This window comes from Myotis davidii, unplaced genomic scaffold (genome assembly GCF_000327345.1).
Source record: "Myotis davidii unplaced genomic scaffold, ASM32734v1 scaffold750, whole genome shotgun sequence".
Lineage (NCBI taxonomy): Eukaryota > Metazoa > Chordata > Mammalia > Chiroptera > Vespertilionidae > Myotis > Myotis davidii.
Window position 1 is genome coordinate 2124243 of NW_006282814.1, and position 10279 is coordinate 2134521.

General features: G+C 46.7%; 1 pseudogene; it reads right to left on the minus strand.

Annotated features, from left to right (window-relative positions):
- Nucleotides 1–4336: 4336 nt before the first annotated feature.
- Nucleotides 4337–5312, minus strand: LOC102773571 (annotated as a pseudogene).
- Between the last annotated feature and the right edge of the window lie 4967 nt (nucleotides 5313–10279).

Below are 10279 nucleotides of genomic sequence, written 5' to 3' on the forward strand. Positions count from 1 at the left end.
TGAGCATAACCAATGGACATAAGACAGTGGGGAATAGGGGAGGCTAGGGGACTGTCTAGGGCGGGAGAAAAAAATGGACACATATGTAATACCCTTTGTAAGAAAAAATAAAATTAAAAAAAAAAGAAACACCACATGTTAGGACACAAACTAAGTTTCTACAAGTTCAAGAAGATTGAAATTATATTAAGCATTTTCTCAGATGACAATGGAATAAAATTAGAAATCAACTACAATAAAAACACTCAAAAACATTCAAACACAGGGAGGCTAAATAGCATGTTATTAAATAATTAATGGGTTACCAATGAGATGAAAGAAGAAATAAAAGCCATCCTGAAAACAAATGAAAACCAACACACAACAACTTCAAATGTATGGGTCACAGTGAAAGCAGTCCTGAGATGGAGGTTCATAGCACTACAGACCTCTAGCAAAAAAACAAGAAAAATTTAAAATAATTTATCTAACCATACAACTTAAAGAATTAGAAAGAGAACAAAAAGGAAAGCCCAGCATGAGTAGAAGAAAAGAAATAATAAAGATCAGAGCAGAAATAAATGACATAGAGACAAAAAAATACAAAAGATCAGTAAAATCAAGAGCTTGTTCTTTGAAAAGATAAACAAGACTGATGAACCGTTAGCCAGACTCATCAAGAAACAGAAAGAGAAGATCCAAATAAATAAAATCAGAAACAAAAGTGGTGCAGTAACAACTGAAACCACAGAAAAAGAAAGGATCGTAAAAACAAAAATACTATGGACGACTATATTCCAACAAACTGGACAACTTGGATGAAATGAAAATATTCCTAGAAAAATACAATGTTCCAAAATTCAATCAGGAAGAATTAGAAAATAGGTTGATAACTACTGATGAAATGGAAGCAGTAAAAACAAACAAACAAACAAAAAACTTCCAGTAAACAAAAAAAGCCCAGGTCCGGGCGGTTCACAGGGGAGTTTTACCAAACATTCAAATAAGAATTAGCATCTAGACTCCTCAGACTATTCCAAAAAACTCAAGAGGAAGGAACACTTCCAAGCTTGTTCTATGAGGCCAGAATTACCCTAATATCAAAACCAGATAAAGATGCTACAAAAAAAGAGAATTATAGGTCAATATCCCTCATGAACAAAGATGCTAAAATACTCAACAAAATATTATCAAATTGGTTCCAGAAATATGTTAAAAAGATCATACACTATGACTGAGATTTATTCCAGGGATTCAAGGCTAGTACGATATTTGCAAATCAATAAATGTGATACATCACATAAACAAATTGCAAGACAAAACTCACATATTACATCAATTGTTGCAGAAAAAGCATTTGAAAAAATCCAACACCCTTTTTTGATAAAAACCCTCAGCAAAATGGGAATAGAGAGATCACACCTCAACATAATAAAAGCCTTAAATGATAAACCTATAGCCAACATCATACTCAATGGGCAAAAACTAAAACCATATCCCAGTTTCACCACTCTTATTCAACATAGTACTGGAAGTCCTAGCTGAGTGATCAGACAAGAAGAAAAAATAAAAGGCATCCAAATTGGAAAGGAGGAAGTAAAATTGTCATCATTTGTACATTGAAAATCCTAAAGACTCCGCAAAAAAAAAACCTACTAGATTTAATAAATGAATTTGGCAATGTAGCAGGACACAAAGTTAACACCCAAATATCTATGGCATTTTTATAGATAAATAATAAACTCTCAGAAAGAAAACAATTGCATTTACCATTGCCACAAAAAAATTAAGATACTTGGGAATAAACTTAACCAAGGAGGTAAAAGACCTGTACTTGGAAAACTTCAGGACGTTAGGAAAGAGATAGAGGAAGATATAAACAAGTGGAAGAATATACTGTGTTCATCGATTGGTAGAAAATCAACATCATTAAAATGTCCATACTACCCAAACCAACATATAGATTCAATGCAATCCCTATTAAAATACCAACAGCATATTTCACAGACCTAGAACAAACATTCCAAAAATATATATGGAACCAAAAGAGACCCCAAATAGCCACAGCAATCTTGAGAAAGAAGAACAAAGTTGGAGGGGTCACAATACCAGATGTCAAGTTATACTACAAGGCCACTGTGATAAAAACAGCCTGGTACTGGCACCAGAGCAGACATACTAGTATACATCAATGGAACAGAACAGAGAACTCAGAAATCGACCCAAGCCATTATGCTCAATTAATATTTGACAAAGGAGGCAAGAGCATACAATGGAGCCAAGGCAGTTTTTTCAGTGTTGGGAAATTTGGTCAGATACATGCAAAAACATGAAAGTAGGCCACCAACTCACACTATAAACAAAAATAAACTCAAAATCGATAAAAGACTGAAATGTAAGTTGTGAAAACATAAAAATCCTAGAAGAAACCATAGGCAGCAAAAATCTCAGACATCTTTCATTGCAATATGTTTACTGGTACATCTCCTAGAGCAAAAGAAACTAAGGAGAAAATGAACAAATGGGACGACATCAAAATAAAAAGCTTCTGCACAGCAACAGAAACCAGCATCAAACTGAAAAGAGAGCCCACTGAATGGGAGAACATATTTGCCCATGATACATCTGATAAGGGATTACTTTCCAAAAAACATATAGGGAACTTATAGAACTTAACAAAAGGAAGACAAACAATCCAATTAAAAAATGGGCAAAGGACCGAAATAGGCACTTCTCTAAAGTGGACATACAGATGGCCAAGAGACAGATGAAAACATGCTCCAAGTCACTAATCATCTGAAAGATGAAAATCAAAATGACAATGAGATATCACCTCACACCTGTCAGAATGGCTACCATCAGCAAATCAACAAATGACAAGTGTTGGTGAGGTTGTAGAGAAAAAGGAACCCTCATCCACTGCTGGTGGGAATGCAGACTGGTGCAGCCACTGTGCTAAATGGTATGGAGTTTCCTTAAAAGTTAAAAATTGAACTTCCATTTGACCCAGTGATCCCATATATATCCCATATATATCTAGGAATATATCCTAAGAAATTAGAAATACCAATCAGAAAGAACATATGCACCCCTATGTTCATAGCAGTACAATTTAAATAGCTAAGATTTGGAAACAGCCCAAGTGCCCATCAGTAGATGAGTGGATAAAAAAAACTGCAGCACATCTACACAATGGAATACTTGGCTGCAGTAAAAAAGAAAGAAATCTTACCATTTGCAATAGCATGAATGGACCTGGAGAGTATTATGCTAAGTGAAGTAAGCCAGTCAGAGAAAGGTAAGTATCATATGATCTCACCCATATGTGGAATCTAATGAAGAAAATAAACAATGAACAAGTAGATCGGAGACACAGAAGCATCAAACAGGCTGTGGAATCTCAGAGAAGGTGGGAGAGGGAGGGTGGATTGTGAACTATATTGGTGTTGAGTTCTTAGCTGGGGTAAGCCGAGGGGGTGCCGGTTTTCTCCAGCACCTCTGGAAGGGCCCAAGCTCTGACCCAAGGTCACATCTTCTCCCACCCTCTCCCACTCCCCCTGCCTCTGTGGGCCCTCTCTCCCAGAGCACGCACTAGCAGATACACTACCTGTCATTCCGGCCCCCTCTAATTTATTACCAGAAAAGTCCAGACATGATTATATCTGCAAAATGGGGCGGAGGGGGGAAAGCACCACGTGTCCTATAGCACTCCCAGGGCTGGACAGGCTTTATTTCAGGCCACAGCGCCTCTGAGAACGCAAAGAACTGTGCCCTGCATCTACTTGGTCTGGTTTTTTAAGGAGGACAACCTTGTGCTCACTTTGGAGGTGACTTTAACCTCAGGCTTAATCACACATGACATTTTGTTCCAGAGAAAAACTATTTTTGGAGGCAAACTAATTTATTTTATCTGGAGTCTCGCATAAGACACCCCTGGGCTGGGACCCACAGTGCGGCCACTGACTGTGTTTATAACCCCGAGCTCCTCACGGCTCCTCACAAAGCGTCGGGTTCTTCGTTTATGAAGTGGCATCTCAACACCCCTTTCCGGTTTCCTTGGCCTTGCCTGCACTACAGGGAGTCCTTTAGTTCATGTACTGATTTTCTTTTCTAACGTGAAAATTCAGCTTCACATCACAGATTCACTTCCAGCTCCTTGGAATGCTCCTTTCTTTGGCTCAAAGGTGAGACTAGCCGGGAAAGACAGGCAATGCTTGGTCGCCTGAAATAAGGACGGGCCGGGGGCAGTGCCAATGCTGTCTGCACAGGCTGTGCACCAGGGGGTTCTGAGTCGCAAGCCGAGTTTCTAGAGTTGTTAGCTGGCAGCCGAGGAGCCCCACTCCCGAGGTGGGAGCCATCATTCAGTGTCCCCGCCACACAGGACCAGCAGCGCCTTCTGGGCGTCCCCCTTGGCGTCTTGCTGGGTGTGGTAGTACAGGGACTTGCCACACTTTCTCTTGAATTCAGACCTAATTTTCAACAAGTCCACCTCACTGCGGAGACAGTGATTCTGATCTGGTCCTCATCACGAGTCCCCTTGCCCTTCGCGAGTAGAGGCAGTTGGCAAAGTACAGGGGCTTGTCGGGGTACAAGGGGCCAGGCTCAGGAAAGCCCTTTCCAGGCCTCCGGGACCTCCTTCTGGATGCTCTGTGACATGTCAGAGGGACGGCAGCGCTGTACCTGCCAACTACTTTCTGGACGCGACACACGCTCCCATCTGTCACGATGCTGATCCCCTTGGGAACACCAGTCCCTTTCCCCTTCACTCCAGCATCACAGATCCTGGGGGCATTTGGTCAGTCAGGCCATAAGCCATGACAGAGCCCTCTCTGCTCTTCCGCCTTTCGCCAGGGCAACCACCAGCTTGCGGACATCACCAGATGTGTCGGGAATCATGTCCTTCTCCAGCTCAGTCTCCCTATATTTCCTTGTGGACTCCGTTAGTTTCCTGCAGCTCCTGCTCGCTCCGTGAGCAGATGACCTCAATGAGAGAGCCCTCCTCAGTGCCCAGCTCCTCCGTGGAGGCCTTCGGCTCGGAAGCAGTGCCCTGAGCAGGTGTTTTCAATAGGCCCGCAACCCCCATCTCCAGGCGGCCGGACAAGGCCGACCTTGGTGCTGAAGCAGGTTCCTCTTTTGTCCTCTGTTGTGGCTGTGGTTGGTCAGAAGGTTGACAGTGGTGACCTCATCCACACTTTTGGTCTTCATGGCCATTTCAATGGTCAAAGCACCCCAGTTGCCATCAAAGTTGGTGTGGGCTTTGACTGCCCGTCCCCATTGAGGGGTGTAGAGTGGCCACCCTCCGAGCTGAGCGTGTGCAGATTGAAAAGCCTCATGTCATTTGCGTGCTGGAGTAGGACCCATGACGCACTGCAGTGGAGAAACCATCCAGAGGCAAAGCCCTACGCGGTGGAGGCGTTTGGGCGTTCTCACTGGCACCCTGTCCAAGCGCACTGCCGGGAAAGTTGCCCTGAACTTAAGTTTTGGAAGCATCGGAAAGACTGATCCTTGCAGGTCTGAAGTTGGATTGTGTAACAAACAGGTAAGATCATTTGGGGGAGGGGTCTCAAGAAAGTCCCTCCAGACTTTATTTTCCTCATCTGCACACAATGGTGAGGACAGGGATGGTTTGAAAGGTTCTGTCTGATTCAAATGATATCAACCCTTGATACTTAGCTATAGCAGGAGACATAATTTAAAATACTTTGGGAGATGATGAGTCTTGGACTTAGAATTCTCACTCAAGAATGACATTTTGAATTTCTCACGTGACCCCTTGAAGGGTTCCTCTTGGACATTTTTGTCCAACACTGCGTTGTCTCGCCAATGAAACTGAATTTGGCTGTAGCGTTGATCTGTGAAAGCTTAGAGAGCAGGGGCTGTGGGCTTCTTGGGCCAGGCCATCTAGCACAGCTGTTTGCACAGCTATTGTGGGAAGCAGCCACAGACCCCACCATTCCTCGAGGAGAGAGAATGAGCTTAACATTCATGGGTCAGCGGGAATGGACGAATTCTGTAATTAATCTTAACCGGGGAGACAGATCCACACCTCCGCAAGAGCTGTGGGCTGACCTGAATCAGCTCAAACCCTGTCTTCAGGCATAAATGAATGTGCATTTACCAGAGTGCTCTGCTCTGCTGCCGCAGGACGACAGTGCCTTAGAAAACACGTTTTGAATCTGCTGGCCGAAAGGACAGGGATTCCCGGTGGTCTGGGTCCAGTTGAGTGAGCACCTTCGTGCACCTGAATGATCTGTGAGGGTGAGGGCCTGTGTGACGCAGGCGCAGTAGGCAGTAGCTCCATCCCCTCCCACACTCCTTTGGCTCTGACGGTGTTTTTAGCTTGGAAGTCCCCCTCTGAGAGAACAGCATGGCATTAAGGAGGCTAAAAAAGGTAAATGCTTAGGATTTGAGACCCATTCTCAGAAGATGACCGGCTGCATCCCACTTGCCCAGGAATCGCTGACAAGGATACACCTTTCAGCATCTCTCCCCACACCTGCGCCTGTGTGTGTGGTGTGCCAAGAAAGCTGTGCCTAATGTAATTCAGTCCTTCCTCCATCTCCTTCCCCCTTCCAGGGGAATTGAAGGAAGGACAGAAAACAAACAAACAAACAAACAAAGGACGGGAGGGTGGGGGAGGTGAAGTCAGAATAGAGACATTAGCACAGAGAGGAAGAAAACCCAGAACATGCCAGCGCCAACCACCACATCATCTTTAAGTCAAGTGTAGAAACACAGCAACGGATTATTCAAAAATAACAGCATTATGAGAACATTAACAAGCAGCGAGAGCATTACAGAAGGGGTATTTCCTCTTCCTACAATAGGAGACCAGGGAAGCGGGGGGGACTCCGGTTATGCAAGCATCTGAGGGCTCAGGCTCACAGCAGATGGCTCTGGGTCCTCCGGTTACATGCTGTACGTGAGTCCGAGTGTTCTGCCCTCTAAATTTTTAAATTCTGTCTTGTAACCACCATATGGTCCCCTGTTATCTGCACGGTTATCTGCCAGTTGAGCAGTGACTTATTTTACTCCAAACATCCTTGCAGAGTGAAGAAGGCCTTGGCACTAGAGGACACGCTGGTGAGAGTCCTGTTTCTGGAAGTGATCGCTGCGTGTCCCAGAGCGTGACGGTCACCGCAGGCCCCGACACCCACTCACAGGAGGCTTTGCTGGCAGACCTGTTGGGCCAGCTTCGTGATGAGACTCTGCCTATTCATGTCCGTCATTTTGCACACATTGCACAGAAGCTTAGCACCACTATGGAAACGGAGGCAACCTCCTGGCCAGCACCTGTCACCACAGGGACGCGGGGACGCTGGCTGCTCCTTCAGCCTGTCCCCTGGGCCCAGCGGAGGCCACCGGTTCAGTCCCAGCCGCGCTGTCTGTGCACTCCCCTCCATCGCTGCAGCTCCGCGCCACGGGCTTGTGGGCTTGTCGTGTTCCATCCATTGCTTCCGGGGAGCGTGGGCTTCCTTGCCAAGCCCATACCTAGCTTTGGCAGTGCCACCACTTGTGGTTTTTAGAGTAAACACTGGGTCACCCGAAGAAGCAATAAACTTTGGCCTCGTTTTGAGAGTCAGATGCAGGGACAGCGGCCCACAAAGTGGCCTCCATCCGCGAGCGTCTGCAGCTCCGTCCCTCGACCCTCGTCCCTCGCACAGTGTCTGGCTGCAGCCTTGCTCCGTGCCGCATTGGTTGGCGTAATCGCATTTCTTCCTTTCCTGGGAGGCAATGGGCAAGGAAGACAGGAGGCCGCGGAGGGAGAGGAAGCCACCCCTGCCGTTTCTCAGCTGCCCTGGAGGGGGCTGTGGAGGGCCTGCTGGGGACACGCGAGTTCCATCGTGTGTGTGTGTGTGTGTGTGTGGAGACGGGGGGTGGAGGAGGAGAAGGAGGCAGGTAGCGAGCCTCACCCAGGGGCTAGGCGGGCGCTGCTTCTGGAAAAGAGAAGAACCCATTGGAAATGCCACTTTAAAACTAATGCTTGGAACTTGCAGGGGAAGGTGGCTGGCTCACCGACAACAGGCACACGAGAAACACACAGAATGGCCCCCGGGGAGCCAGCAAGGAAAGGGGGGCAGAAGCCCCATCTCTGGAAAGTGATGGTCAAAGAGAGCAGCAGGCTTGGTTTGCAGAAGTTTCTATCCTCAGAGCACCCCCCACCCCCACCCCAAGTAAGGGGGCGAGTGGGTGAACAAGCCTGCGGATTCTCACGGGCGCCCCTCCTCCCACCCGCCTCCTGCTACAGAGATCGCCCCTAACCACCTCTGCCTCGATCTCCACCACCACAGCTTTGTCCGAAAGGATGTCCAGAAGACGTCCAGTCTATCTTATCTAATTAGCATATTGTTCTTTTATTAGTATAGATATGCATAGACAAGGGACACGGGTGTTAGGTTAGGTGGCTCAGGAGGCGGTGCAAGAAATAGAGAGTCCAGTGAATCAGAAACGAAAGGAAAGGAAAGGGTTTATTTCTGCGTCCCTGGGAGACCCACGTACCCAAAGGACAGGGCACGTGGATTCACGCCAACAGGGAGGACGGCGCTTATTTTATACTGCGGTTGGGTGAGGGGCAGGGACATGAGCTGAGGTATTCAGTTGAGGAAGTTTCAGCTGCAGGGGTCAGTGAGGTATTCAGGAATGAGTCAGTATCTGGGTGGGGGTCGTTGTGGATTCAGGGAGAAGCCTATATCTGTGTCTGGCATGCTGATCTGTTAGACATGCCAGGGGGAGTCCATTATCTCGTCACACGTCTGCATGTATCCGATTCTGGGCTCTCTCCGACCTAACAACGGGCAATAGGATAGTAAAGGCCCCACCTGTGGCCAGTGGGCAGGGGTGGACCCCCGGCACTTCCCATCCAGCACTGCCTGAGAACAGGGTGGGGCTGGGTGGCAGGGACCTAGAGAGAGAAGGGTGGGTGCGGCTGGACAGGGCAGCTGTGGGGCTGCAGCCAGGGCTGCGACCCCAGGGTTCTCTCCCCAAGTGGGGAGAGGAATGTGGACAGCGCTAGCCAGCCCTGCATCCTTGAGCTGGACTCACAGGGGACGGTGTGCGCATTCCGGTGCTTTCACCCGCCATGTTTCTGTGAGCTGTGCTCCCCCTGCAGCGCTGTGGGTCAGCATTCGGCCTGATTCAAGTCTATGAGTCCATGTGTGGAGCCCATGACCGTTCAGGGGAGTGCATCCTCCTGTAGCAGGAGTCCCAGGAGCCAGACACCCTGGAGCCAGGAGAGAGAGAGGTAGCAGGGCGATTTCCTTTGTCTAGAACAGCAGTTCTCAACTTGTGGGTCGCGACCCCTTTGGGGGTCGAGTGACCCTTTCACAGGGGTCGCCTAAGACCATCGGAAAACACATATAATTACATATTGTTTTTGTGATTAATCACTATGCTTTAATTATGTTCAATTTGTAACAATAAAAATACATCCTGCATATCAGATATTTACGTTATGATTCATAACAGTAGCAAAATTACAGTTATGAAGTAGCAACGAAGATAATTTTATGGTTGGGGGTCACCACAACATGAGGAACTGTATTAAAGGGTCACGGCATTAGGAAGGTTGAGACCACTGGTCTAGAAGGTTATCTGTTCAGATTTCACGCGCTTGCAGTGGCCACACCGTCTTGGCCAGGTGTGATTGATGGGCAAGCATTTTCCATGTCACTCAGACCTTAGCGGGCATGAGTCTAAACTGCTTTTGTTTAGTCTCTTCCCCCATCAACGAGTGGGAACAGACCTGGAGTGTGAAATGCAGCTTTGTGGCAAAGCTGAACAAATGGCATGCCTCTACTCCTCAGTCCCCCTTCACTCCTTTCCTGTTAACTAACAACGGTTATTACAGTGGCATCCGTGTCATCCTGCTCTTGTGAGATGACACCCTCGGGAGAAACTGGGTGAAGTGAGCTTGGGATCTCACTGCATTAACTCTTACAGCTGCATGTGAATGTACATTCTCTCTAAATAAAGGTTAATTTAATGTAAGTGTGTGACTATAGCTGTGTTACACCTCATTCCTACTGTCACACCAGCCCCACATTTATGCTATTTGCTTACCTCTGAGGATTTGAATTTCTGAACTCTTCTAATGACAGCTAAATCGCCAAATGATTAACTGATGATTTAAAAGATGTTATTACTTGTTGTATGTCAAGAGTTTGTTGTTTTTCTCCATTCTACCTCACTGATTTATTTCCCCTTATACATATCACCAAGGACATAGAGCCAGGATTACTGTATAACTTTAAATACACACACACACACACACACACACACACACACACACACACACACTAGA